The sequence below is a fragment of the Bos indicus x Bos taurus genome, chromosome 1 (assembly GCF_003369695.1).
Source record: "Bos indicus x Bos taurus breed Angus x Brahman F1 hybrid chromosome 1, Bos_hybrid_MaternalHap_v2.0, whole genome shotgun sequence".
NCBI lineage: Eukaryota > Metazoa > Chordata > Mammalia > Artiodactyla > Bovidae > Bos > Bos indicus x Bos taurus.
In genome coordinates this window covers 53,811,993-53,839,949 of record NC_040076.1, presented here as the reverse complement: position 1 = coordinate 53,839,949, position 27,957 = coordinate 53,811,993, and the positions used below count along the sequence as shown (strand labels likewise).

General features: G+C 39.4%; 1 pseudogene; it reads right to left on the bottom strand.

The window, feature by feature from the left end:
- Window positions 1-22,282: 22,282 nt before the first annotated feature.
- On the bottom strand, window positions 22,283-25,876 carry LOC113897693 (annotated as a pseudogene).
- Between the last annotated feature and the right edge of the window lie 2,081 nt (window positions 25,877-27,957).

The window sequence follows — 27,957 nt, the reverse complement described above, 5'->3', positions numbered from 1 at the left end:
ACAAGGCAAGAACGCCCATTTTTTACCACTCCTGTTCAACATGGTGCTGGAAATTCTAACCAGAGAAGTTAGGCAAGAAAACAAAAAACAAAAACATTATCTTACTTGGAAAGGCAGAAATGAATTTATGTCTATACACACACAACATGGTATTACATATAGAAAACTCTAAATCATCCACCAAAAACTATCAGAGCTAATTAGATTTGCAGAGTGTAAGACTCAACACATGGAAAAGTCAGTTGTATTGCTTTATACTAGCATTGATGATCTGAAAAGGAGATTAAAATGATTCAATTTACCATAGCATCAAATATGACATAAAATACTAAAGAATAAATTAAGAAGGCATAAGACTTGTACACAGAAAACTATACAGCATTAGTGAAAGAAATTACTTTTTCCCCTTAGTTAATTAGTATGATAAAACAGAAACCCCAAACTGATCAATTTCAAATGTTGAAACACACTTGTATTTTTTTATACTGCTAGCTTATCATGATTCATTTTGTTATTATATTTTATATTTAAAAAATTTATACCAAAGAAAAGTTGAGAGAACAGAAATAATTTACCATTTGTTAACATTTGGCCATATTTGATTAACCTCATTTTCTATTTGTTGTTGATTCCCTGCCAAATAGAGTAAGCAGACACATTCTTGGCCCCTCAATACATCTTCTAAGAATAAGGACATTCTTTTCCATAATCATGCTATCATTATGAAACCTAAGAAATAAATGTCCATTCCATAATAGAATCTAATGTCTAGTTCATATTCAAATATGTTTAATTGTCCCCAAAATATGTTCTGTAGTTTTCTTTTAAAAATCTAGGCTTGAATAGAGTCTTAGACCTTCTATTTGATTGTTATATCTTTTTAGTTCCTTTTAATGAAAAAAGATCTTGTGTTTCTTTTTGTTTGTTTTTAATGACATTGACAAAGGTCAGTTTTCTTGTACAGTATACTATGTTCTGGTTTGTTTGTCTCCTTATAGTGTTCTTTGAATAATTTTCTATATTTTCTGTAACGTAGAAATTAAGCCTGGAAGCTTGATTAGACTCAGATAAAACATTTTTGTCAAGAATACTTCATGCATGAGATTGAGGACTTTATACTGCATTATGTGAGAAGGTACACAGATTTCTCATCATTATATTAAAAATATTAACACTTTATTAAAGTGGTGACCACCAGATTTCTCCAAGGTCTAGATGCAGATTTCATTTTGGAATTTGTAACTACTCTTTAAGGTGATACTTTGATGCTATGTGACTGTCTCGCCTCTTCCCAACAAACCTTTCCTTAATGAGTTTTAGCAACCAATAGTCATCCATATCTGAATCAATAATTACAGAAGGTGGCAAAATCTTATCACTTTATTCAATTTTTAGCTGACGTTCTACTGTAAAGAAGAACTTTTCTTTCCCTCTTTCTTTTTTGAGTACCATTATGGCCTCATGATTAAAAATATTTTAAAAATTTATTTATGTTTTAATTAAAATTTTTATATTTAACTTTTGATTATGTGCTATGACCAACTAATATTAAAATGCATTAAAAAACTCTTAAATTCAATTAGCTCATATTTTATTTGAAATTTTTGCTTTACATGAGTGATTAGCTTGATCGTATTTTTTACATACCAAATTTTTAATAATGTAGATTATATGGGTTCATTTACAGAATTTAGAAATATTATCTCTTTCTAGTCTTTGGAACAATTTGTATAATAAGGGAATTGTTTAGTGGTTGAAAGCTTGTGATTCACATGTGAAAACATCTAGGCATGATTTGTATTGAGGGAAATAGGTGATGATCATTTCAGTTTCTTAAATCATTATTGGATTGTTCAAGTTTCCTATTTTTATGCTACTTATTTCATATTTTTGCAGAAATTTGTTTCTTGCAGGTTTTCAAATTTATCACTGTAGGTTTATTTTTCTGCTCTGTTGGTTGATTTCTGTTAGATTCTATGTTTTGTTTATTTGATTTTTCTCTTGTTTTCTTATTCAGTCTTTTTAAAGGTTTATTCATGTTATTAATCTTCCCAAAGACCAATGTCCAGGTCGGGTTCTTCAGGAAGCAGACTCTGAAGAACCTCTGGGACCAGTTGTGGTACTAAAATGTCATTTAGCCCACCTTAGATCAAGTGTTTCTTCCCTATGTCCTAGCCAAGTTACTGGGTTGTGGGCTGCTCAGGGAAGGGTATGACCTTGGGCAAGGGCATTTGCCTGCAGCTAAAGGACTCTTCCAGGGGCTGACATTGGAGACTGTCTTCTGACAACACCCTCTTTCATTGAAGGGGAATCTGGGCAACTCATGTCCAAGTCCATTATAGTTGATTTCTGCTTTTGATCACTCTCTGCCTACTGTTTTGTTGTCTATTTCCTTAATTTCTGTTATTATCTTTATTTTTTCCTTACTCTATGGTTCCCTGATGGTTCAGTGGGTAAAAAGTCTGCCTACAGTGCAGGAGACATAGGAGACATGGGTTCAATCCCTGGGTCAGGAAGATCCAGAAGGAAATGGCAACCTATTCTAGTATTCTTGCCTGAAAAAGCCCATAGCAGAGGAGCCTGGTGGGTTGCAGTCCATGGGGTCACAAAGAGTTGTATACAACTGCGTGACTAAGCACACATGGTTCTTTGAATTTATTAAATGGCTCTTTCTCTAGCTCGAGTTGTAATTTTCCTTGAGTTAAATCATTGGCTCATTTATATTCAATCCATTTTCTGATCAGTTCAGTTCAGTCGCTCAGTCGTGTCCGACTCTTTGCCACCCCATGAATTGCAGCACACCAGGCCTTCCTGTCCATCACCAACTCCCGGAGTTCACTCAAACTCATGTCCATCGAGTCAGTGATGCCATCCAGCCATCTCATCCTCTGTCGTCCCCTTCTCTTCCTGCCCCCAATCTCTCCCAGCATCAGAGACTTTTCCAATGAGTCAACTCTTCACATGAGGTGTCCAAAGTACTGGAGTTTCAGCTTTAGCATCATTCCTTCCAAAGAACACCCAGGACTGATTTCCTTTAGAATGGACTGGTTGGATCTCCTTGCAGTCCAAGGGACTCTCAAGAGTCTTCTTCAACACCACACTTCAAAAGCATCAATTCTTCAGTGCTCAGCTTTCTTCACAGTCCAGCTCTCATATCCATGCATGACTACTGGAAAAACCATAGCCTTGACTCGACGGGTCTTTGTTGGCAAAGTAATGTCTCTGCTTTTGAATATGCTATCTAGGTTGGTCATAAGTTTCCTTCCAAAGAGTAAACCTCTTTTAATTTCATGGCTGTAATCACCGTCTACAGTGATTTTGGAGCTCCCCAAAATAAAGTCTGACACTGTTTCCACTGTTTTATGATCAGTATTTTTAACTTATAACCTTGAAACAGACAAACTCTATTCTTTTGTCTACTGGGCCAACACAATCTCTTTTGCCAGGAATTGAACATGGGCCACAGCAGTGAAAGTGTTGAGTCCTAACCTTGGTAAGGCATCTGCCAGATGGAAGGAGTCTAGACCAAGGAGTTTCTAGATTCTTCCTTCTCTCTCTGTTTGCATACAGTAAATTTATGCTACTGTAAAAGGCAGTAGATCTGCTCCTCAGCAAGCCAGCAAGATCCCACCATCTCCAGGATCACCTCAGGATCAAAGTGGGAGGAAAGCCTACTTATGTCACAGTTTCTTTTGTCCCAGCCACAGTTGCCAATTGCTCTTCCTTTCTATTAATATTTATATCTGATCCTTCATCCAAACATGGGCCACAGCAGTGAAAGTGTTGAGTCCTAACCTTGGTAAGGCATCTGCCAGATGGAAGGAGTCTAGACCAAGGAGTTTCTAGATTCTTCCTTCTCTCTCTGTTTGCATACAGTAAATTTATGCTACTGTAAAAGGCAGTAGATCTGCTCCTCAGCAAGCCAGCAAGATCCCACCATCTCCAGGATCACCTCAGGATCAAAGTGGGAGGAAAGCCTACTTATGTCACAGTTTCTTTTGTCCCAGCCACAGTTGCCAATTGCTCTTCCTTTCTATTAATATTTATATCTGATCCTTCATCCAAACAATCAGCTTTTGATAATTGTACTCTCTCCAAATGCTTCTATTTCATAATTGTTTTTAAAGCTGCTGCTGCTGCTGCTAAGTCGCTTCAGTTGTGTCCAACTCTCTGTGACCTCATAGATGGCAGCCCACTGGGCACACCCGTCCCTGGGATTCTCCAGGCAAGAACACTGGAGTGGGTTGCCATTTCCTTCTCCAATGCATGAAAGTGAAAAGTGAAAGTGAAGTCGCTCAGTCATGTCCAACTCTTAGCGATCCCATGGACTGCAGCCCACCAGGCTCCTCCGTCCAGGGATTTTCCAGGTAAGAGTACTGGAGTGGGCTGCCATTGCCTTCTCCGGTTTTTAAAGCTAGCTATCTATAATTTGTCCTCTGTTCTGTGGGGATAAAAGGCAGGCAGAGAAGGGTTAGTCTATGGTCTCCAGTACTTTCACCTTTTACACTTTTATTGTTTACAGTTAGAACTCTGTAGGCTTGAGAATATGAATGTGTATGACCTGCAATGTATTTTGTAAGACTAGGGTGAGAGTAACTTGAGCTTAGGCTATTGATAGCTAATGACAGTTTCTAATCATCAGTCTATTTTAGAGGGAGCCCAAACTAGCAGGGAGACAAGAACAGAAAGATCAAATGTCACTTGGAAACCTTCCTAGTAGAGTGCTTTGTTGGACTCTCAGGGCAAAACAGACTTGGGGTAAAGTGCTATGAGGTCTGTCTTCTACAAGCATCATGAATGAACTGTCTGCTACTGTAAAAATTTTTTGCCTAAAGACTGACCTGGAGACCAGCACAGGATTAAAAAAAAATGTGATATCATCAGTCTTTGAAATAGTAGAAGGAGTCTAATTCAGTAACTCAAAGAAAATCAGTTCTGGCTATTTGTTATTTATTTTCCACTATTTCAGTCTGTCATTCTTTCTTCATTAAAGGTTCTATTCATTCTACTTTTTCTTATTTTCAGAGCAGAAAAACCCTATCTTTCTTGTCTTCAAAATCAATGTGTATAGCTTGAGGGTTCTCTTGATTTTTATTTACAATTTCAGGTTTGCCTCCAGGTTCTAGAGAAAGAGGGATGTACTTTCAGACCATGTAATCTAATATGAAGGAATAGAGGAGATCATTTGAATTAATCTTTTTGACCTGGAAAACAGAGCTGTAGTGATTAGGACTCTACAGGGAAAACGGTTGCTTGAGTGACACAACTCTATCTAAGAGAACCTTTTTAAGGGCTTGAAAAGCCAGTAAAATAAGACCATTGCAATTAGTATTTTATTTGTTCATTCAGTGTGTATCAATGATCCTTCAGGAACCTAACTCTGTTTTCTGTAATGGCTCAAACTGATGGAAGCACTGCTCATGCTGACATTCTGGTTGGGGGTATGACATAGGACAAGTACCTGACTCAAGCAAGGAAGGGTCAGAGTAAACGGGTCTGTTCAGGCTTAATCCTGGAAACCAAGGTAAAAAGAATAAGAATGGCTTGTATCTATTAGTGGACTCTATGTGCCAGGGTTGTGTTATGAGCTAAGTGAACTCTGGTGAAAAAAATAGCTGTGGTCCCTGCCCTTATATAACTCAAGAGTATGGTATAGAAGACCCATATTATACAGTGTATGAATGGAAATCCAACTTTTGTGAAGATGGAGAACAGGGCCAACAAGAGTCAGTACTAGAAGGGATCTTCTCTCATTTTTTTTCCTTCTCTTAATTTAAAAAATTAAAAGAATTTTTTTATTGCACTGGGTCTTTGTTGCTGCACTCGGGCTTTCTCTAGTTGCAAAGAGAGCAGGGGTTACTCTTCATTATGGTGGGCAGGCTTCTCATTGAGGTGGCTTCTCTGGTTGAGGAGCCCAGGCCCTAGGGCTGAGGCCTTCAGTTCGTGGGCTTCATTGCCTTGTGGCATGTGGGATCTTCCAAGACCAGGGGTCAAACCTGTGTCCCATGCATTGGCAGGTAGATTCTTCTTAACCACTGGATCACCAGGGAAGTCCTGTCATGTAATTTTAAATAAGTCACATCTGGACCCAAAGAAGGAAAAGGAGCCATTGGGAAAACTGAGACTCCAGGAGGCCAGTCATTGGCCTATGAGAATAGAACTAACACTTTTAGAATCCAGAATTCAAATCAAGTTGGCCTATTTTCATTCCAATCCCAAAGAAAGGCAATGCCAAAGAGTGTTCAAACTACCGCACAATTGCACTCATCTCACACGCTACTAAAGTAATGCTCAAAATTCTTCAAGCCAGGCTTCAGCAATACATGAACCGCGAACTTCCAGATGTTCAAGATGGTTTTAGAAAAGGCAGAAGAAACAGAGATCAAATTGCCAACATCCGCTGGATCATGGAAAAAGCAAGAGAGTTCCAGAAAAACATCTATTTCTGCTTTATTGACTATGCCAAAGCCTTTGACTGTGTGGATCACAATAAACTGGAAAATTCTGAAAGAAATGGGAATACCAGACCACCTGACCTGCCTCTTGAGAAACCTATATGCAGATTAGGAAGCAACAGTTAGAACTGGACATGGAACAACAGACTGGATCCAAATAGGAAAAGGAGTACGTCAAGGCTGTATATTGTCACCCTGCTTATTTAACTTATATGAAGAATACATCATGAGAAACACTGGGCTGGAAGAAGCGCAAGCTGGAAACAAGATTGCCAGGAGAAATATCAATAACCTCAGATATGCAGATGAGACCACCCTTATGGCAGAAAGTGAAGAGGAACTAAAGAGCTTCTTGATGAAAGTGAAAGAGGAGAGTGAAAAAGTTGGCTTAAAGCTCAACATTCAGAAAACAAAGATCATGGCATTTGGTCCCATCACTTCATGGCAAACAGATGGGGAAACAGTGGCTGACTTTATTTTTCTGGGCTCCAAAATCACTGCAGATGGTGATTGCAGCCATGAAAATAAAAAGCTCTTACTTCTTGGAAGAAAAGTTATGACCAATATAGACAGCATATTAAAAAGCAGAGACATTACTTTGCCAACAAAGATCCATCTAGTCAACACTATGGTTTTTCCAGTAGTCATGTATGGATGTGAGAGTTGGACTGTAAAGAAAGCTGAGCACTGAAGAATTGATGCTTTTGAACTGTGGTGTTGGGGAAGACTCTTGAGAGTCCCCTGGACAACAAGGAGGTCCAACCAGTCCATCCTAAAGGAGATCGATACAGGATGAGATGGTTGGATGGCATCAGTGACACAATGGACATGGGTTTGGGGAGACTCCGGGGATTGGTGCTGGGCAGGGAGGCCTGGTGTGCTGCAATTCATGGGGTCACAAAGAGTCGGACACGACTGAGTGACTGAATTGAACTGAACTGACTCCAAAATCATAGCTGCTATATATGACTCAGTAGTTCCACCGAGGGTGAACTTCTCAAGGGCAGAGGCTACATTTCTATCAGTTCAATTAGTTCAGTTCAGTTGCTCAGTCGTGTCCGACATTTTATGACCCCATGAATCGCAGCATGCCAGGCCTCCCTGTCCATCACCAACTACCGGAGTTCACCCAAACTCATGTCCATTGAGTCGGTGATGCCAACCAGCCATCTCATCCTCTGTCGTCCCCTTCTCCTCCTGCCCCCAATCCCTCCCAGCATCAGACACTTTTCCAATGAGTCAACTCTTCTCATGAGGTGTCCAAAGTACTGGAGTTTCAGCTTCAACATCAGTCCTTCCAAAGAACACCCAGGACTGATCTCCTTTAGAATGGACTGGTTGGATCTCCATGCAGGCCAAGGGACTCTCAAGAGTCTTCTCCAACACCACAATTGAAAAGCATCAATTCTTTGGTGCTCAGTTTTCTTCACAGTCCAACTTTCACATCCATATATGACCACTGAAAAAACCATAGCCTTGACTAGATGGACCTTTGTTGGGAAAGTAATGTCTCTGCTTTTGAATATGCTATCTAGGTTGGTCATAACTTTCCTTCCAAGGAGTAAGCATCTTTTAATTTCATGGCTGCAATCACCATCTGCAGTGATTTTGGAGCCCGAAAAAACAAAGTCTGACACTATTTCCACTGTTTCCCCATCTATTTGCCATGAAGTGATGGGACTGGATGCCATGATCTTTGTTTTCTGAATGTTGAGCTTTAAGCCAACTTTTTCACTCTCCTCTTTCACTTTCATCAAGAAGCTCTTTAGTTCCTCTTCACTTTCTGCCATAAGGGTGGTGTCATCTGCATATCTGAGGTTATTGATATTTCTCCCGGCAATCTTGATTCCAGCTTGTGCTTCTTCCAGCTCAGCGTTTCTCATGATGTACTCAACATATAAGTTAAATAAGCAGGGTGACAATATACATCCTTGATGTACTCCTTTTCCCATTTGGAACTGGTCTGTTGTTCCATGTCCAGTTCTAACTGTTGCTTCCTGATCTGCATATAGGTTTCTCAAGAAGCAGGTCAGGTGCTCTGGTATTCCAATCTCTTTCAGAATTTTCCACAGTTTATTGTGATCCATGCAGTCAAAGGCTTTGGCATAGTCAATAAAGCAGAAATAGATGTTTTTCTGGAACTCTCTTCCTTTTTTGATGATCCAGCAGATGTTGGCAATTTGATTTCTGGTTCCTCTGCCTTTTCTAAAACCAGCTTGAACATCCAGAAGCTAACACATAGTTCGCACTTAAATAAATTTGCTTGCAATACTGAGCTTTTATAGGAAAAAGAGTAGACCATTAAAGGCATTATAACATTCATTTTCAGAAGGAGAGAGAGGCTTGCTCTCACATCTTTGACAAACAAACTGGACAACTTGGGTTACAAAGGCAATAAAGGAGCGTGTTGGTGAAAGAGAATTAGGACTAAATATTAACATCATTAGGGTTATGTTTGGAAAGAATGTATTACATAAAGCAACCCTAAAGATAAACAGTGAGGAAAGATCAAAATAAAATTAATGATGATAAATTTTTGTCATGAACTGCTTCTTTTAAATGTGGATCTCTTTGTTATTGAAATATAGTTGATGTACAATATTTTATGTTACAGGTGTACAATATGGTGATTCACAGTTTTTGAGGGTTATGCTCCATTTATAGTAATTTATAAATATTGGCTGTATTCCTTATGTTGTACAATATATCATGGTAGTTTATTTTATACTTAGTAGTTTGTACCTCTTACCCCTCTACCCCTATATTGCCTCTTTCCACTTTCCTCTCCTGATAACCACTAACTTATTCTCTGTATTTATGAGTCTGCTTTTTTTTTGTTATATTCACTAGTTTGTGGGTTTTTTTAGGTTCCACACATGAGTGAGATCATACAGTATTTGTCTTTGTCTGTCTGACTTATTTCATTTTCATAATTCTCTCCACGTCCATCCATGTTGCTTCAAATGGCAAAATCCCGTGAGTCTTTTTTATGATAAATTCCTTGAAATTGCTTGAAATGGAATTGCTAAGGGAAGAGATACTAACTGAAAATGTATTGCCAAATTGCCCTCCATAAAGAAGTGTATGCATATACTCACCTCATAATGTATAAAAACACCTATTTCTTTATACTTTCACCAAAGAAGTATAAAATAAAATTTTAAGCATTGCCAATCTAATAACTGAAAATGCCATATCTGTACAGAATGTTTTAAGATAAAATTTATTTTTTATTATAGTTTTAGAACTATAGAAAAATTGTGAAGATAGTTTTCATATACCCCCTGCCCAATTTTCCTTATTATTAATTAATATCTTACACTGGCACAGTACATTTATTACAATTAATGAAGCGGTGTTGATACATTATTATTAACTCAATTCCATACTTTATTCAGACATCTTTAGGTTTTTCTGAAGCCTTTTTCCTGTTCCTGGATTCCATCCAGGATACCACTTCACATTTAATTTTCATATCTCCTTAGACTTATCTTGACTATGACAGTTTTTCAGATTTCCCTTGTTTTTGATCATCTTGACTATTTTGAGGAATACTGGTTAGGTATTTTGTTTAAAAGTCCTTCTATTTGAATTTGTCTATTTTTCTCATGATTAGATTGGTGTTGAAAACCCTTTGGGGAGGAAGAACACATAGGTAAATTGCTGTTCTCATCACATCATATCAAGAGTGCATACTATCAACACACATACACCCACACATAAAGAGTACATACTGTCAGCACCATATTCCTGTTGACGTTGACCTTGGTCACCTGATTAAACTAGTGTTTGTAAGGTCTCTGCACTGTTAAGTTTAGGTTTCCCCTGTCTCCTTTCCAAATCGTACTGTTTGAGAGAAGTTACCATGTACAGTTACTATGTACAGCCCATCCTTAAGGGATGGGGAATCCTGCTCCATCTCCTTAAGGAATGAGTATCAGAATACATTATTTGGAATTTTCTGCATGGAAAATTATCTGTTCAGTTTTAATTTTTTGATTACTGTTGAGACTGAGCATTTTTTCATAAACTAAAGAGTCATTTTTATTTCCTTTCTCCTTAAACTATTTGTTCAAATTTGTTGTCTGTTTTTTCCATGAGGTTATTTGGGCTTTTTGTTTTGTTTGCCATGCCAGACCATTTTGTTTTTGTGTATTTTAGTTTATCCATTTTTTTTTTTCTGAATGATTTCTGGATTTCTTTTTACTTAGAAGAATGATTTTCCTCACTCTTAGATATTACACGTGTGCACATATAAATAGACCAATTTTTGAGATTTATTCTGATTACGTTTAGAGATTTGTTTCAAATATTTAAGTTTTCATATCTACTTAGAATTATATATGATTTAAGGTGTGAGCTATGGAATCACCTTTTTCACTCTGAATTGAAATGCTACTTTTATATTTGTTGTTGAAAAGCAATAAATAAATGTATCTGTGTATTTGAGTCTATATCTGGGCTTTGTATTTTGTTCTGTTGATTTGTAAGAATATTCACAGGTTAGCATTTTAAAAAATAATAATTTATTTTTATTTTTGGTTGCATTGGGTCTTCATTGCTGTGCTTGGGCTTTCTCTAGTTGTGGTGAGCAGGGCCTGCTCTTCATTATGGCATCGTGGTGTATGGGCTTCTCATTGCAATGGCTTTTCTTACTGCAGAACACAGGCTCTAGGTGTGCCTGTCTCACTAGCTGCAGTGTGCGGGCCCTAGGGTGCACAGGCTTTGGTAGTTGTGGCACACGGGCTTAATTGTGCCACGGCATGTGGAATCTTCCTGGACCAGGGATTGAACCCAACTATACTTTATTTAGGTGGATTTCACATATGACTCTTTTTGAAGAGAATCTCTGCTACCTACTGGTTTGAAAAAACTAATCTAAACAAAATAAAATGCATGTATAAATATTTGGCTTTATTTTAATTAAATATAAAGTATAGAAGTGAAGCACCTAATTTTCTTCAAGATATGTTATTTAAATTTCATACAAATAAATATGTTATGGATCTTTTTAACGTAAAGCAAGAGTGAAATTAAAAAAATAAAATTTCTTTTCAACGTAGGTGATCAACCTATAAATTCTGTCTCAAAACTAATAAACTTCACATCCTCAGCTGAAGAAATAGTGACATGCAGATGAATCATCAGATATTGTCTTTCTTGCTTAACAAACAGGGAAACAAATTGATAACATTGGTGTGGGTGAATTTCTCAGGGAATAATACCTGTTTTAACTACTGTAGCTATCATAAGGCACAGTGGCTAGAATTTGGCTATTTGATGGCTATCCTGAGTCTTTTTAAGAATTTTTATTTATTTATTTGGCTGTGCTGGGTCTTAGTTGTAGCATGTGGAATCTTTAGTTGAGGCATGTGGAATCCAATTCCCTGACCAGGGATCAAATCTGGTCCCCCAGCACTGGGAGAGCCAAATCTTAGCCACTAGACCACTGGGTAAGTCCTGGAATTCTGAGCCTTTAAGTCATCTTGAATGTATGTCTATTTCAGGGAAGATGGATAGTAACTTTGGGGTGAAATGTAGAATGAAAAGCGTAATGTTGAGATTTAAGAGGAAACAAATTTTAATATGTCAACTTACTAAATAGAAACTTTCCTGAGGAATGTGAGGACTATGTTGCTTGTGAATGTGATCTGAAAATTCAGACATAATTGATCCTACTGTAGAATTAGCAGTGAGTTAATCATTGTTAATGCCTCATTATTATCCTGGAAAGAATTTAATTTGGATTGTCATCATTTAAGGTGAATTTTATACAATATATATCAAGTAGTGAACGCTAAATCATGTTACCATGGAATATAATGGGGCTGTTAAAAATAATGATGTAATTTTACTTATATGAAAGCTATCTGACACATATTAAGTAAAAGAGAAACTTCTAAAATAGCTCCAAGATTTACTTCACTCTGTTTTCTAATTGAATCTTAATGTATATTGTAGACTTTATCAGTTAGCTTTTGCACTTAAATAAACCATCCCCCAAAACAGACATTGAAAACTGTCAATGGGTAGTCTTTTGGAGCTGGACTGTTTAGCTTCAGGACACCTCACTTATGCTCTGGAGAGTATAGGCTACTTGGTTTAGGGAGACTCCTACTTATAAATGTGGAAGTCAGTTCCATGGCAGCTGGGCAGTGACCACAGAAGTTTCACCATCTCACAGACTGGCAGAAGCTCCTTCCCATAATAGAGGGTTCCCTGTAGGAAGTCTCAATACATAAGCTCTTTTTAACCCTTTGCCTAAGTCACATTTTCCATTTTCCAGCTGGCCAAAGCTAGTCACATAGTGAAGCATTATATGAGAGAGGGAGGGGTCTTCCCAAGGGAGGAATGTAGAGAGCTGTAAGCTAATCAGGGTCATTATCACTAATCCTACCACAGGAACTCATGTGCATTAATACAAAATTGAAAATACCCCAGTTTTTACTTTCATTGGTTAAAGTTTGAGAAAAAAAATTTTTTTGAGAAACTGCATTGTTGTGAACTACAGTTCTTCTTTTGTATGATTAGACTCTTTGAATCTCTGCAAAGGAAACTTAGAAGCACTGTGGTCCCAAGTCAAAGTCCATTTGAGCAGAAGTCCAGTCTGGAAGTGAGAGTAGGTACAACAAATGTGATTCTTTAACCTTCATTTTAATTTTTTGAACAGAAAATTCATTCACATAGTTCAACATTCGAGATACCAGAGAATGAAAAGCCTCAGTCTTCTATTCACTGGGTTCTTTACCAGAGAGAATCAATGTTTGAGTCTCTTAAATGACCTTCTAGAGATGTCTTATGTATATGTATGGGAACATTTGTATATCAGATCAGATCTGATCAGTCGCTCAGTTGTGTCCGACTCTTTGCGACCCCATGAATCGCAGCATATATTCCCTTTCAAATATGATTTAGAACCCTTAGTCTAGCTCCTAGTCAGACTCTCAGGAAACCAGGAGAAAGAAGGCAAAGTGCCATGTGTTCTGTCTTTTGTAAAGTGTTACAAGTGAATTAACAAGTAATTGACAATGAGTGTGGCTTTAGAGCTAACTCTCTTGCGACTACATGGACTGTAGCCTGCCAAACTCCTCTGCTAATGGGATCTCCAAGGCAAGAATACTGGAATCTGTTGCAGTTTCCTTCTCCAGGGAATCTTCCTGACTTAGGAATTGAACCCTCATCTCCTGTGTTGCCATGCGGATTCTTTACCACTGAGCCACCAGGGAAGTCCGTTATTAATCTATAATACTAAGCATTCACTAGTTAGGGAAAGAGATTAGCAACTTGGTGCAAATACACTTGACATTCTGCTATTTATCATCTACTGTATGAAGGCTTCCCTGGTGGCTCAGAGGTTAAAGTGTCTGCCTGCAATGCAGGAGACCTGGGTTCGATCCCTGGGTTGGGAAGATCCCCTGGAGAAGGAAATGGCAACCCACTCCAGTATTCTTGCCTGGAGAATCCCATGGACAGAGGAGCCTGGTGGGCTACAGTCCACGGGGTTGCAAAGAGTTGGACACGACTGAGCGACTTCACTTTCACTATGAAGGTATATTAGTGAATATATGACCAAAGTTAGAAATTATCTAGCATTAAAGTGACCTTAAATTTAAAGAAAGAGGAGGTTTTCTAAAAAGCCCGCACTTTCATGTTAGCAAAATGTACCATGCAGTAATTGTTCCATAGAGTTAAAGTTTATTCCTCTTTTTTAAAAGTGATCTTGTCCTTCAAGTTAGATGGTGGTATATGAGGTAATGAAATGCTCAGTTGTCTATTTGTTGTGTATAAATGTGTGATACTGAGACAGCTCAAGGATCTTTTCCACGTTTGCTATTGGATTATGATTCCCCGTGCCTAATAGATAGCAGATATTAAATAATTATGTCTTTAATGTGTGAAGGAGTAGCTTATACATAAAAAAACAAGTGATATTTAAGCAGACTAGTTTTCACAATCTTCACTTTTTCCCCACTAGATATGAGTAACAGCAAAAGAGGGAGGTATCATGAAGATGTTTAACTATGAAATGTAGTCATTCATAGAATTTCCACAGGTTGCTAATCTCAGAAAGACAAAGCATTTATCTGTAGTCTTCTTCAGCTTCCCTTAATTTTAAAGGCATAGTAAAAAGTCAGAACTCCTGGAGTGTGAAGTCAGGTGTCCCTTAGGAAGCATCACAACAAAAAAAACCTAGTGGAAATGACAGAATCCCAGCTGGGCTACTTCAGATCCTAAAAGATGATGCTGTTAAAGTGCTACAGTCAGTATGTCAGTAAATTTGGAAAACTCAGCAGTGGCCACAGGATTGGAAAAGGTCAGTTTTCATTCCACTCCCAAAGAAGGGCAATGCCAAATAATGTTCAAACCACCATACAATTGCCCTCATTTCACGTGCTGGCAAGGTAATGCTCAAAATCTTTCAAGCTAGGCTTCAGCAGTATATGAAACAAGAACTTCCAGATGTACAAGGTGGGTTTAAAAAAGACAGAGGAACCAGAGATCAAATTGCCAACAGTCACTGGACCAAGGAGAAAGCAGGGAATTCCAGAAAAACTTCTACTTCTGCTCCATTGATAACGTTAAAGCCTTCGTGTGGATCACTACAAACTATGGAAAATTCTTAGAGTTAGGAATACCAGACCACCTTTCCAGTCTTCTGAGAAACCTGAATGCATGTGAAGAAACAACAGTTAGAATTGGACATGGAACAACAGAGTGGCTCCAAACTGGGAAAGGAGTGTGATAAGGCTATACATTGTCACCCTGGTTATTTAGCTTCTATGCAGAGTACATCATGGGAAATGCTGGGCTGGATGAATCACAAGCTGCAATCAAGATTGCCGGAAGAAATATCAAGAACCTCAGATATGCAGATGATACCACTCTAATGGCAGAAAGTAAAGAGGAACTAAAGAGCCTCTTGATGAGGGTGAAAGAGAAGAGTGAAAAAGCTGGCTTGAAACTCAACATTCAAAAAACGAAGAGTGTGGCATCTGGTTCCGTCTCTTCATGGCAAATAGAAGGGGAGAAAGTGGAAACAATGACAGATTTTCTTTTCTTGGGCTCCAAAATCACTGTGAATGGTGACTGCAGCCATGAAATTAAAAGATGCTTGCTCCTTGGAAGGAAAGCTATGATAAACCTAGACACTATATTAGAAAGCAGAGCCATCACCTTGCCGACAAAGGTCTGCATAGTGAAAGCTGTGGTTTTCCCAGTGTTCGGATGTGAGAGTTGGACCATAAAGAAGGCTGAGTGGGTAAGAATTGATGCTTTCAATTTGTGGTGCTGAAGAAGACTCTTGAGAGTCCCTTGGAAGCAAGGAGATCAAACCAGTCAAACCTGAAGAAAATAAACCCTGAATATAATTGGAAGGACTGATGCTGAAGCTGAAGCTTCAATACTTTGGCCACTTGATGTGAAGAGCCAGTCACTGGAAAAGACCTTGATGCTGGTAAAGATTGAAGGCAAAAGGAGAAGAGGGTGGCAGAGGATGAGTTGGTTAGATAGCATCACCAACTTAATGGACTTGAATTTGAGCGAGCTCCAGGAGATAGTGGAGGATAGAGGAGCCTGACTTGCTGTAGTCCATTAGGTTGCAAGGAGTCAGACAGGACTTAGTGACTAAACAACAGGAATAAAAGAATATTGATGTTGAAGTTAAACAGTGCAGTGATCAGATTCTGGTTTCACCACTTAACCGCTGTGAAGAAATGGCGTGCTCCTTACCCTTCCTCATCAGCAAAAGGACCCCTATGTTTCCTTTTTTTTTTTTTAATTGGAGGATAATTACTATACAATATTGTATTGGCTTCTGCCACACAGCAGTGTGAATCAGTCACAAGTAGAACACTGATGTTTCTTACCAGGCTGGGTTTTGCTTTGTGAGAGAATGTCTGTAAAAAAATAGCTTGCAGAAAACAGATCCTAAATAGTAAATATTAGCTGTTGTTATTTTTAGTAGACAGGTGAGAAGGTGTGTAAAAGGAAGGAGAGCAGGCACCAGTATCAGGCAGGAACCTTGGAAAATGATAAAGAATTTATAGCAGGAACTGAGATAGCTCTTTGTTACCTCCAGTAGCAGTTTTCTCCACAATGTCCTGACTGTCAAATAAGTAATTTTAAGCTTTTTCCCTTATTTCACTCTCCAGCTTGAAATCTCTTTATCTCCCTCTGCTAGTATCTTAATAGGAAGTTCATGTCTGTTCATAATCTGTTTTTTTTTTTTTTTCAAATTTCCCAGGGTGAAGCCTCCACTGCTGCTGCCTGGCACTGCAGATGGTCTTTTCTTTGGCCACTTCTCGGCTGGAGTCCCACCTTGTCCTGTCATCCCCACTCCTGTTTCCCAGTCCTCCCCCGAATTGAATAGCAGTGTCCTCCCACATTAAGAGTTGAGAGCTGCTTTTCATGTTTTCTGAAATTCTTTTCTGTAATTTAACTTTGCATTAGCTGTATCACTTGTCTTTTCAATAAGAGTGTTTCCTCAAGGTAGTGATTGTTCTATTTCTTGGTGTCCAACTGAGATGCTAATATCTGTAATTTATGTTTCTTAGAGAATTCTGAAAAAGAAGTCTGCAGGTCCAATTACCCCTTTACTGATAATTTTGATAATGCATCTAAGGAATTAGGACTTTTTAAATCTAAAAACCACATGGGTCTGAGGTTCCCTCACCTATTACTGCCTTAAGTACTGTTTTCTCCAAGTGAGTTTTCCGCTGTCATATTCTATCAGTATTTCAGGAGCGCCCCCTACTGGGCAAATGGCTTCTGGATGACATCTGTTAACCTGAAATTTAGGGGGAGTCTAATTTCTCTGTACCAAAGTTTCAGTCTACAAGCAAAGACAGGATGCTTAACCCAGTGTAACCCCAGTTACACGCAACCCCAGTGTAAATTAGTAGTGTTTTTTTTCCTTCCTAATCCCTCTGTCCCTTGGCTCTTGATGACTTTTAAAATGGAACAGTATTAAAATAATGTCTTTGAAGCACATGGATTCCTGTCCTTGTTTAATTGTCTTGGCTTCAAAAGTTTACTCAAGTAAATCCAGGGTTCCATTCTTACATTGCACTTTTAGCCCCCTAGGATTATGTAGGCAATTAAGCTATCCTTCCAAGAGTTCTAAATACTCATTAACATTATTAATCATTTTTAACATAACAAGTTCTGATATCCTCTGGGAAATGCTGTGTACTGCATTAGAGTGTCTTATGTCAGCTCTCCTACAAGGATAGGGCCATATACTTCAGCTGCTGCTGCTGCTGCTGCTGCTGCTAAGTCGCTTCAGTCGTGTTTGACTGTGCGACCCCATAGATGGCAGCCCACCAGGCTCCTCCGTCCCTGGGATTCTCCAGGCAAGAACACTGGAGTGGGTTGCCATTTCCTTCTCCAATGCATGAAGGTGAAAAGTCAAAGTGAAGTCGCTCAGTCGTGTCTGACTCCCAGCGATCCCATGGACTTCAGCCTACCAAGCTCCTCTGTCCATGGAATTTTCCAGGCAACAGTGCTGGAGTGGGGTGCCATTGCCTTCTCCAATATACTTCAGCTCTGTTGTCAAATATGCCAAAGCTAAAACTTTGCTGTTGGTGGGATAATGACTTTAGGTTTTAGGTACACTTTCATGGCTTCATAAACTACTTAAGACCCACTCTGGATATGGTTCTCTTTTAAATGAAATTACTTTAAGCATAATTGAGCATAAAAATGTTCAGTGACTAGAATCAAATTAAATTGGAAAATTAGATTAAGTCATATACCACTGCTAATAGCAACAGATACTCACATGGTCCTTCACACCACAGCCCTCCTCCCCCTCATTTACTGATAAGAAGCTGAAGCTCAGAAAAGTTAAGTATAATAATTTATCCTAGAAAACAAAACAAAAACAAAAACAAAACAAAACAAAAAAAAGATAAAAACAAAACAACAACAACAAAAAATTTATCCTAGGTCACCCAACCATAAATGGTAGAACCACCATTCAAATCCCAGGAGGCTGTGAAACCAGTTATTTCTGTTAAAAAGTGTTCTAGAAGAGAGAATATCTGTTTGTGTGATAAGTTACTGATATTAAGATACCTCTATAGTTTCAAATGTATTATACAAAGTTATTAGGGAGGCTGTTGGTCACCTTATCTTTTAAGCAGAGACCGTGAGCAGTTATTCCTCTAATGAAATTAATTTAATTAAAAATCTCTTGTTCATGGGCTTGGTTATAAAATCTCTGCAAATAAACACATTTGGATGTGCTAACTGACCATGCTAGGTGTTAAGTTTCTATTACATACACTTAACTAGAGGTGAGGTTGAACAGTTGTACAACTCTTCCACACTCAGTGTCACATTAGCACAGGTCTTCCTACTGCTTACTCTAATGCTGTAATTCAGATCTTAGGGCATGCAGAGTTTTATAGATAACTTGCTTTTTAAAACACCCAATTTCCATATTTCTTTATTTCGTTATTTTAGGAGATTATGAGAAGGCGATGGCACCCCACTCCAGTACTCTTGCCTGGAAAATCCCATGGATGGAGGAGCCTGCTAGGCTGCAGTCCATGGAGTCTCAAAGAGTCAGACACGACTGAGCGACTTCACTTTCACTTTTCACTTTCATGCATTGGAGAAGGAAATGGCAACCCAATCCAGTGTTCTTGCCTGGAGAATCCCAGGGACGGGGCAGGAGGTGGGGGTGGGGGGGCCCTCGTGGGCTGCAGTCTCTGGGGTCTCACAGAGTCGGACACGACTGAAGCAACTTAGTAGCACAGGAACTATAGTAACATTTTGTCATTCATGTCTTGTGTAAGAGTGAGTGAAGTCGCTCAGTCGTGTCCGACTCTTTGCGACCTCATGGACTATAGCCTAACCAGGTTCCTCCGTCCATGGGATTTTCCAGGCAGGAATACTGGAGTGGGTTGCCATTTCCTTCTCCAGGAGATCTTCCCGACCCAGGGATTGAACCCAGGTCTCCCGCATTGTAGGCAGACGCTTTACCGTCTAAGCCACCAGGGAAGAGTGGTCTTGTGTAAAGAGAATAGTTAAAAAATTGTATTACCCTATTGTTTTGTAATATCACGCAGCCAGTAAAGACGATTGAACTGTACACACTACCTGCCACCAGCACTACCATCTCCACCTCCATGGCTACTGTTATTAGTAGCAAACATTTGCTTGGCATCTGGTTTGACTTAGGCAGTGTTCTGGCCTTCCTGGTGGCTCAGACGTTAAAGTGTCTGCCTGCAATGTGGGACACCTGGTGGGTTCAGTCCCTGGGTCGGAAAGATCCCCTGGAGAAGGCAATGGCAACCCACTCCGGTACTCTTGCCTGGAAAATTCCATGGACAGAGGAGCCTGGTAGGCTACAGTCCATCGGGTTGCAAAGAGTTGGACATGACTGAGCGACTTCACTTTTCACTTTAGGCAAAGTTCTAAGCTCATCGTGTACGTGAACTCATTTAATCTATCTCTGAAAGGATATGCAGGAAACTGATCATTGTGGTTCCTCTGGAAAGGGAGTCAGAGCAACTAGAGTCTGACCTAGAGATTTAGTTTCCACTGAATCCCTTTTTATTGGTTTGAAATTAACATACACATTGAATTGAACATTTATTTTAATGTAATGATAACTTCATTAGTATTAAAATAATATGAAAGTAAAAATTGAACATAAGTGGAAAAACAGCAAGTAGCTCATATTCACTATGGCTGCAAATTGTTGTTTTTAAGAAATATTTTATTGTTGTTGTTGTTCAGTTGCTCACTTGGGTCCAACTCTTTGTGACCGCATGGACTGCACACCAGGCTTCCCTGTCCTTTACTATCTCCTGGAGCTTGCTCAAACTCATGTCCACTGAATCAGTGATGCCATCCAACCATCTCATCCTCTGTCACTCCCTTCTCCTCCTGCCTTCAGTCTTTGCCAGCATCAGGGTCTTTTCCAGTGAGTCAGCTCTTTACATCAGGTGGCCAAAATATTGAAGCTTCAGCATCAGTCCTTCCAGTGAATACTCAGGGTTGATTTCCTTTAGAATGACTGGTTTGATCTCCTTGCTGTCCAAGGGACTCTCAAGAGTCTACTTCAGCACCACAGTTCGAAGGCATCATTTCTTCAGTGCTCAGCCTTTTTTATTGTCCAGCTCTCACATCCATACATGACTGCTGGAAAAACCATAGCTTTGACTATACGGACCTTTGTAGGCAAAGTAATAATCTCTGCTTTTTAATACACTGTCTAGGTTTGTCATAGCTTTCCTTCCAAGGAGCAAGCATCTTTTAATTTCAAGGCTGCAGTCACCATCCACAGTGATTTTGGAGCCCAAGAAAATAAAGTCTGTCACTCTTTCCACTTTTTCCCCATCTAGATTTAGCTCCCCTCTTTCTTCCTATTTCCACTGTGCATAAGCACCTTCCACATCCTCCAGTGTTTTTAATAACACTGTATCATAATATCAGATCAATAGTTAATATTCACATTATTATGAATATAAAAATGCCATTCACAGCACAACCACATAGAAAATTATAATTACTTTTCTTTATGTCATTTTCTGTTTTTTCCTGAAGTCGATTTTTCTTGTTTGTTTCTTTTTTAACTGGTGGCATTTCTGTACCCTTGGAAAACTAGTATGGAATAAGAGTTACACAAAAGTCTCTGGAGTCCGATTGCCTGGGATTCAGCTGCAGTGCTCCTGCTTACTAGCTGTGTTGACCCACCTAGTTAATTGGCTTTGCCTTCTTTTTCTTATCTGTAAAATAGGGGCAATACATACATCCATTGCATAAGGTTCAGACACAGGGTGCTTGGAAGAGTGTCTGCCCATAGAAAGCATTCCATAAATGTTATCTGTTATTAATTGCTAATTCAACCTCGACACTCTGGATTTGTATGTTTCTGAATATACAGGCTCACAGCAGTGAGTCTGTCAATTTCATCTTTGGGGAAATGTCTCCCAGATTCTTCCAACCTGCCCCACAAATGAGTATTCACCCAATCTAGGACAGTGCAAATTCTTATTCAGGATTTCCTCTGATAAAATAAAATTCACATTGTATTGCAAGACAAGACAGATTTAACATAAAATTTTTCTTTTTTGGGGCATCCTCCCTTCCAGACCTCCTTAGGAGATAACTTTCCTAAACTTCCTTTTTTATCTCATTAAGGATCCCACCTCCTGGGGAGATAAACCTTTCTTCTTAATCTTGTAAGGGGCCATGAGTGACCCACAAGCCACTCCTCACTTTCTACCTGTAGACCTGGATTGTATAAACTGTGCTTATGTACAGCGCTCTGTCTCAGAAATTTAGGTAACTGTGCTTTGACTTCTAATGAGCGGAAGAGTTCTCAGAGGTTTCTGAGAGGTTGCTCCCAGGTTATAACCCTCAGTTTGAATAGAATAAGATTTTCCATTTCTTTCTTAAATCAGCTGATTAAGTTTCTTGTCACCATCTTTTACCTTCATCTTTCTTTTTTCTTTTTTATTTTGGAAATAATTTATTTCTTTTCCTCCCAAAACTATGAAAATTTACACAAAAAAAATCAAAGTTTACACGCTGCTCAGTTCAGACTGAGAGTGCAAGAGGTGAGAGCCTGGACCACAGTGGCCACTGAGTGTTCACCTGCAGGTAAACACTGACATCTGAAAAGAAGCTCCCCAGCTCTGTGCTCCTGCCTTCAGAGATGCTGCGGGTCTTCATGCCATCTCACACCACACTCCTGGGTCATTAGGTCACCAGGATGATACAGAGGTTTTTTGGGTTTGGGCATTATGGATTTTTTTCTTTTTCTTTTCTTTTTTTTTGCCCTCCTGCTAGAAAATGAAATTTTCAGTTCATTTCTAAGAAATAAATTGGTCAATAAATTCATTTTGTTCTGCTTCTCCTTTCCACAAAGCTTCATATTCAATGCGATACCCTTCAGGCTGCATTCTTTTCTGCTGTTAGTGCCTGGAGTTGTTGCTATTGGTCTTCTCTCTATCTTGCTATAGATCTCAGCAAGTTCTGAGCACCAGTGGCCTTCATCTTCTCATTTTCTGCTTCTTTTGCAAGTTGGTCAACAAGCTCAATTAAACCACCAGTTATTTTCTAAAATTGGCCCACTTTGTCCACAAAGTCCTTGCACTCTTCCTTGAGCTCTCTGGCCTGCTGGGTAACCTCTGGGTCCAATACCGGCTGCTTGTTCAGCTCATCCAAGTGCAGCCCTGCTTCACCCAGGATGTCCTTGGCTCGCTCTCCAGTCAGGCAGCCAGCGCCCCCCTGGCAGCCTCAGCCACTGCTGTGACTACAGGACCCGGCTACCTCCCTGCTTTTTGGCTTTGGTCTCTTGTGTTCTGGACTCCATTTATTCCTCTTTGTTAGCCTGACTGTTTTTTAATGAAGCATATCTTACAGCTTCTTGAGAAGGAGTTTTGGGGGAGTAAATTTTTTTAAAGGAAATTGCATGTTAGAAAATGTCCATTTTCTATCCTAATGCTAAGTAATAGTTTTATTGGATATATAATTCTAAAAGAAAAGTAATTTCTCTTCAGATTTGTGAAGGCATTTTTTCATTGTCTTCTTGTCTCCAGGATTGCTCTTGAGAGGTCTAAAGCTATTCTAATTCCTACCCTTAAATATGACTCTACTCCTCCTTTTCTAGAATATAGGGTCTTCACTTTGACTCCAGTTTTCAAAAATTTTACAGTGTAATTTTTACATTTTTTTCTGAAATATAGTTGCCTTACTACAGTGATGTATAATTAAGTTTTAAAAGAAATGTGTGGATTCTTCTTTTCCATAAAATATAACTCACTTTCTGTATCATTCTGCTCTGTGCTTTTTTTTCACTAAATGTATCCTCAAATCTCAGACTATCAGCTTTCCAGTCCATACTGGAAAGCCTGTCTTATAAAGGATGGCAATATACTCTTCGAGCAAGCTCCGGCCTCAGTGATGGTGGGGTTATATCAGTTAGTTCAGTCGCTCAGTCGTGTCCAACTCTTTGCAACCCCATGGACTGCAGCATGCCAGGCTTCCCTGTCCATCACCAACTACCAAAGCTTGCTCAAACTCATGTCCATCGAGTTGGTGATGCCATCTAACCATCACATCCTCTGTCATCCCCTTTTCCTCCTGCCTTCAATCTTTCCAGACATCAGGGTCTTTTCTTCAAATTAGGTGGCCAAAGTCTTGGAGCTTCAACCTCAGCATCAGTCCTTCCAGTGAATATTTAGGACTGATCTCCTTTAGGATGGACTGGTTGGATCTCCTAGACTCTTAAGACTCTTTTCCAACACCACAGTTCCAAAGCATCAATTCTTCAGTGCTCAGCTTTCTTTATGGCCCAACTCTCACATCCATACATGACTACTGGAAAAACCATAGCTTTGACTAAGGGTTATATGCTATGCTAAGTCACTTCAGTCGTGTCCGACTCTATGTGACCCCATAGACGGCAGCCCACCAGGCTCCCCCGTCCCTGGGATTCTCCAGGCAAGAACCCTGGAGTGGGTTGCCATTTCCTTCTCCAGTGCATGAAAGTGAAAAGTGAAAGCGAAGTCGCTCAGTCGTGTCTGACTCTTAGCGACCCCATGGACTGCAGCCTACCAGGCTCCTCCGTCCATGGGATTCTCCAGGCAAGAGTACTGGAGTGGGGTGCCATTGCCTTCTCCGAGGGGTTATATGGGTACCTTTAAATAATTTTTAAATGTTTAATATATTTAGTGGAAAAAAGAATGAACAAATTGTACACAATAAATATGTGCAGTTATTTGTCTATCAATAATACCTCTATAAAGCTTTAAAAATAATGTAGGAATTTGGGGCTTACTTCAGATCAGACTTGATTTTATTGCCACTGCTTTTGCCTTGAATATGACTAAGAGCCTGCATAAGGATATAAATGCCTGTGGTGGTTTAGTTGCTAAGTAGTGTCCAACCTCTTGCCACCCCATAGACTGTAGCCTGCCAGGTTCCTCTGTCCATGGGATTCTTCAGGCAAGAATACTGGAGTAATGGAACCTGAGTCTCCTACATTGCAGGCAGACTTTTTACCGACTGAGCTATGAGGGAAGCCCCATATAAATGCCTGTTCTGCCTTTTTTTTTTTTTTGACTTTTTCTTTTTTGCCATTGCTTTCCTTTTGTATCCCTTGAAGGAATCTTTTAAAATTGTTCATTTAATTACAGTCGCTTAAAGCCACACATAAACTGCAGAAAATTTCAGTAGGCTGAGAGTACTACTGCTGATCTCACAAGCTGTCTGTCATACTGAGCATAGGTAACAATGCCAACCTGAATATTGAGGTGCTAGTGGTAAATAGTGGTAAAGAATCTGCCTGCCAGTACAGGAGACATAAGAGACTCGGGTTCAATTCCTGGGTCGGGAAGATCCCCTAGAGAAGGGAATGGCAACCCACTGCAGTATTCTTGCCTGGAGAATCCCATGGAGAGAGGAGCCTGGCAGGCTATGTTCCATAGGGTCGCAAAGAGCTGGACATGACTGAAGCAATTTAGCATGGACACATGGATAGCTCCTGTTAAAAATAAAAATTCTAAAATTTTATACCTATACCCGATTGGATTGTTTTGCACACATCCAGAGGCAAACATCTTACTTTGAAGAAAGATCCTCTAGAATACCCTATTCTTCTGGCATATAATTATGGCAGGTTCCCCCCAAAATTATAATATTCCTGGTATATGCATGCTTTTTATCTTTCCATCTCAAACTGTTTTCACATATTTTCTCTCTCAGATCTTCACACCTGGTATTTTTAACAGGTTATGAAGCCTTTGTTTTTTGAGAGTAATTAACACATGTATTGAATCTTAACGTGTATAAGGCTAGTACTGTGGATAGTGCTGAGTTGCTTCACTCATGTCTGACTCTTTGCAACGCTATGGACTGTAGCCCACCAGGCTCCTCTGTCCATGGGATTCTCTCCATGAGCTCTTCCAGGGAACCTTCCCAACCCAGGGACTGAACCCGAGTTTCTTATGACTCCTCCCTTGAGAGGTGGATTCTTTACCACTAGTTCCACTTGGGAAGCCCTGTGCTAGTACCATAATGTTTCTTAAATTTTAATGTACATTGAAATAACCTGGATTTTTTTTTTTTTAGTACTGATTCTGATTGAATATGTCTGGGATGAGGGCTATGGTTCTGCATTTCTAATAAGCTCCCAGGCGATGGCAATGATGTTGGTCTATGCAGCACACAGAGTTCTACAGTCAGAATGTAAAGAGGTGCATAATCTGATCTCCACTTTTAAAGGATTTATGATGTAGCCAGGGATGAGTATGGACATGAATAGAACACCCAAGATTTATGTAATTGTGATACAGCTCTTCTTTTTTAGTGTCTTTTTTGTCCTATTCTCCTCAAGTCACCTAATTTTACCTAACTTCTTGGATGGTAGCAGCATGTTCCATGTGTTCAAAACTCACCGGCATTCTCTTAATGTACCCTCTCTCAGATTTTCCCTTTGAGAATTAACATTAGTCTATTATTTAAAAATATGTTAGCATATATTAATGTCTAATCCCTCTCAGATATTATATGGAAATTTGTACCAGGTTGTCTGATGACATAAGCCAGAAGTTTATATGGTAGAAGATAGTAAGAGAACTATGCACATGCTGGAAAATAGACTGTGAGATAGTCCTTGGAGCTGGGAAAAATCTGCCATGTAGTTCTGTGATTCAATATTCAGGATCTGTGGGCTTCCCTGATGGCTCAGCTGGTTAAGAATCCGCCTGCAATGCAGGAGACCTGGGTTCAATCCCTGGGTTGGGAAGATCTCCTGGAGAAGGGAATGGCTACCCGCTCCAGTATTCTGGCCTGGAGAATTCCATGGACTGTATAGTCCATGGGGTCACAAAGAGTCGGACATGACTGAGCGCCTTTCATTTCAGTTATATACATAGCATGGTCCCAGAAAGTAAACATTCTCTGAATGAGTGGTACGGTGGGACTGATAGACAGGGAACAAAAATGCAATAAAGGAGCTCTGTTAACCTCGAAATGGACTCATAAAAGGATTAATCATCAATGATAAATGTTCATGATCCCCAAAGAGCTGAATGTGTTGTGCTATTCTGAGCAAATTTCATCGATCACTGTTGAGTCATAACAGCTATCCATCTATTACGCTGACTGGTGAAGCTCTGCACCCGCCGAGGTCAGCTTTATGACTTGCTCAGCTCCAGATTGCCACAGTGGCTGTTGCACCATCACTATCTCCAAGCATCCTTCTCTTCATCGTAATTGTCAACATGAAAACAAATGCACTCGCTGCTTCTTCATGCAAAATGAAAAAGAGAAATACGGTGGCACGGTTCTTTCTCTCCAGGTTTGTCTGCCAAATTTAACTGAGCAATTGAATATAGGTTTTCAAGTCTAATCAATTACTGAATACTGATTGAGTACCAATTTTTGAAAGCATTTTGTTGGGTCCCTGGGAAACATGAAGATTAGGCTTCCCACCTTCACATAGCTTACATTATAGTTGTTTTGATAATATATATAACTTTTTGAAAAATCTGTTGTGAGCAATTGACCAAGTTATTTTTTCACCTTTGTGTTTCCCTACCTAGGAAAAAGCGTAAGTTAGTCTCACAGTCATGTCCAACTCTTTGGGATCCCATGGACTGTAGCCTGCCCAACTCCTCTGTCCATGGTATTCTCCAGGCAATAACACTCGAGTGAGTAGCCATTTCCTTCTCCAGGGGATCTCCCCAAACCAGGGATCAAACCCAGGTCACCTGGATTATAATCAGATTCTTTACCAACTGAGCCACTAGGGAAGTCCAGGAAAAGTGACTGGTAAACCGAGATTGCAAAAATGTTACTGAAGAATGGTAATTAAATGATGAAATTAAGCAACAGTTTTGGGCAACAATGAAGTACTGTCACAGGACATGATACAACTAACTTTAAAATGAGCTTTGTGTACAGTGATATAGGAATCACATTTCTCAAAACTGGGTCCACAGCTTTGCTTCAAGAATATTTTCTTTTCTGTAGATACATGAGAGATACACATGAGTAATTTATATTCAGTTCTCATGTTTGTATGTATTTGACAATATAATTAAGTGATTTAAAGTAATGTTAGGGGCCCTCAGAAATGTTACTCTTTTAATCAAATATTATTCAATGTCATGTATGGATCTTATTTGAATTCTCTTTCAAATAAGCTGTAAAGTATTCTAAAAATTATGGAAGTGTTAGTTGCTCAGTCATATCTAACTCTGTGTACCCCCGTTCAACTGTAACCCACCAGGCTCCTCTGTCCATAGAATTGTCCAGGCTAGAATACTGGAGTGGGTTGCCATTCCCTTCTCCAGGGGAATCTTCCCTTCTCCAGGGGATCTTCCCAACCCAGGTATTGAACCCGGGTCTCCTGCATTGCAGGTGGATTCTTTACTGGCTGAGCCACCAGGGAAGCCCAATTTAAATAATGACTGGATAGTTCATGATCCTAAGAAGTCATTGTTATTATTTTTCAGGTGTGATTGTTTTCTTTTTTAAA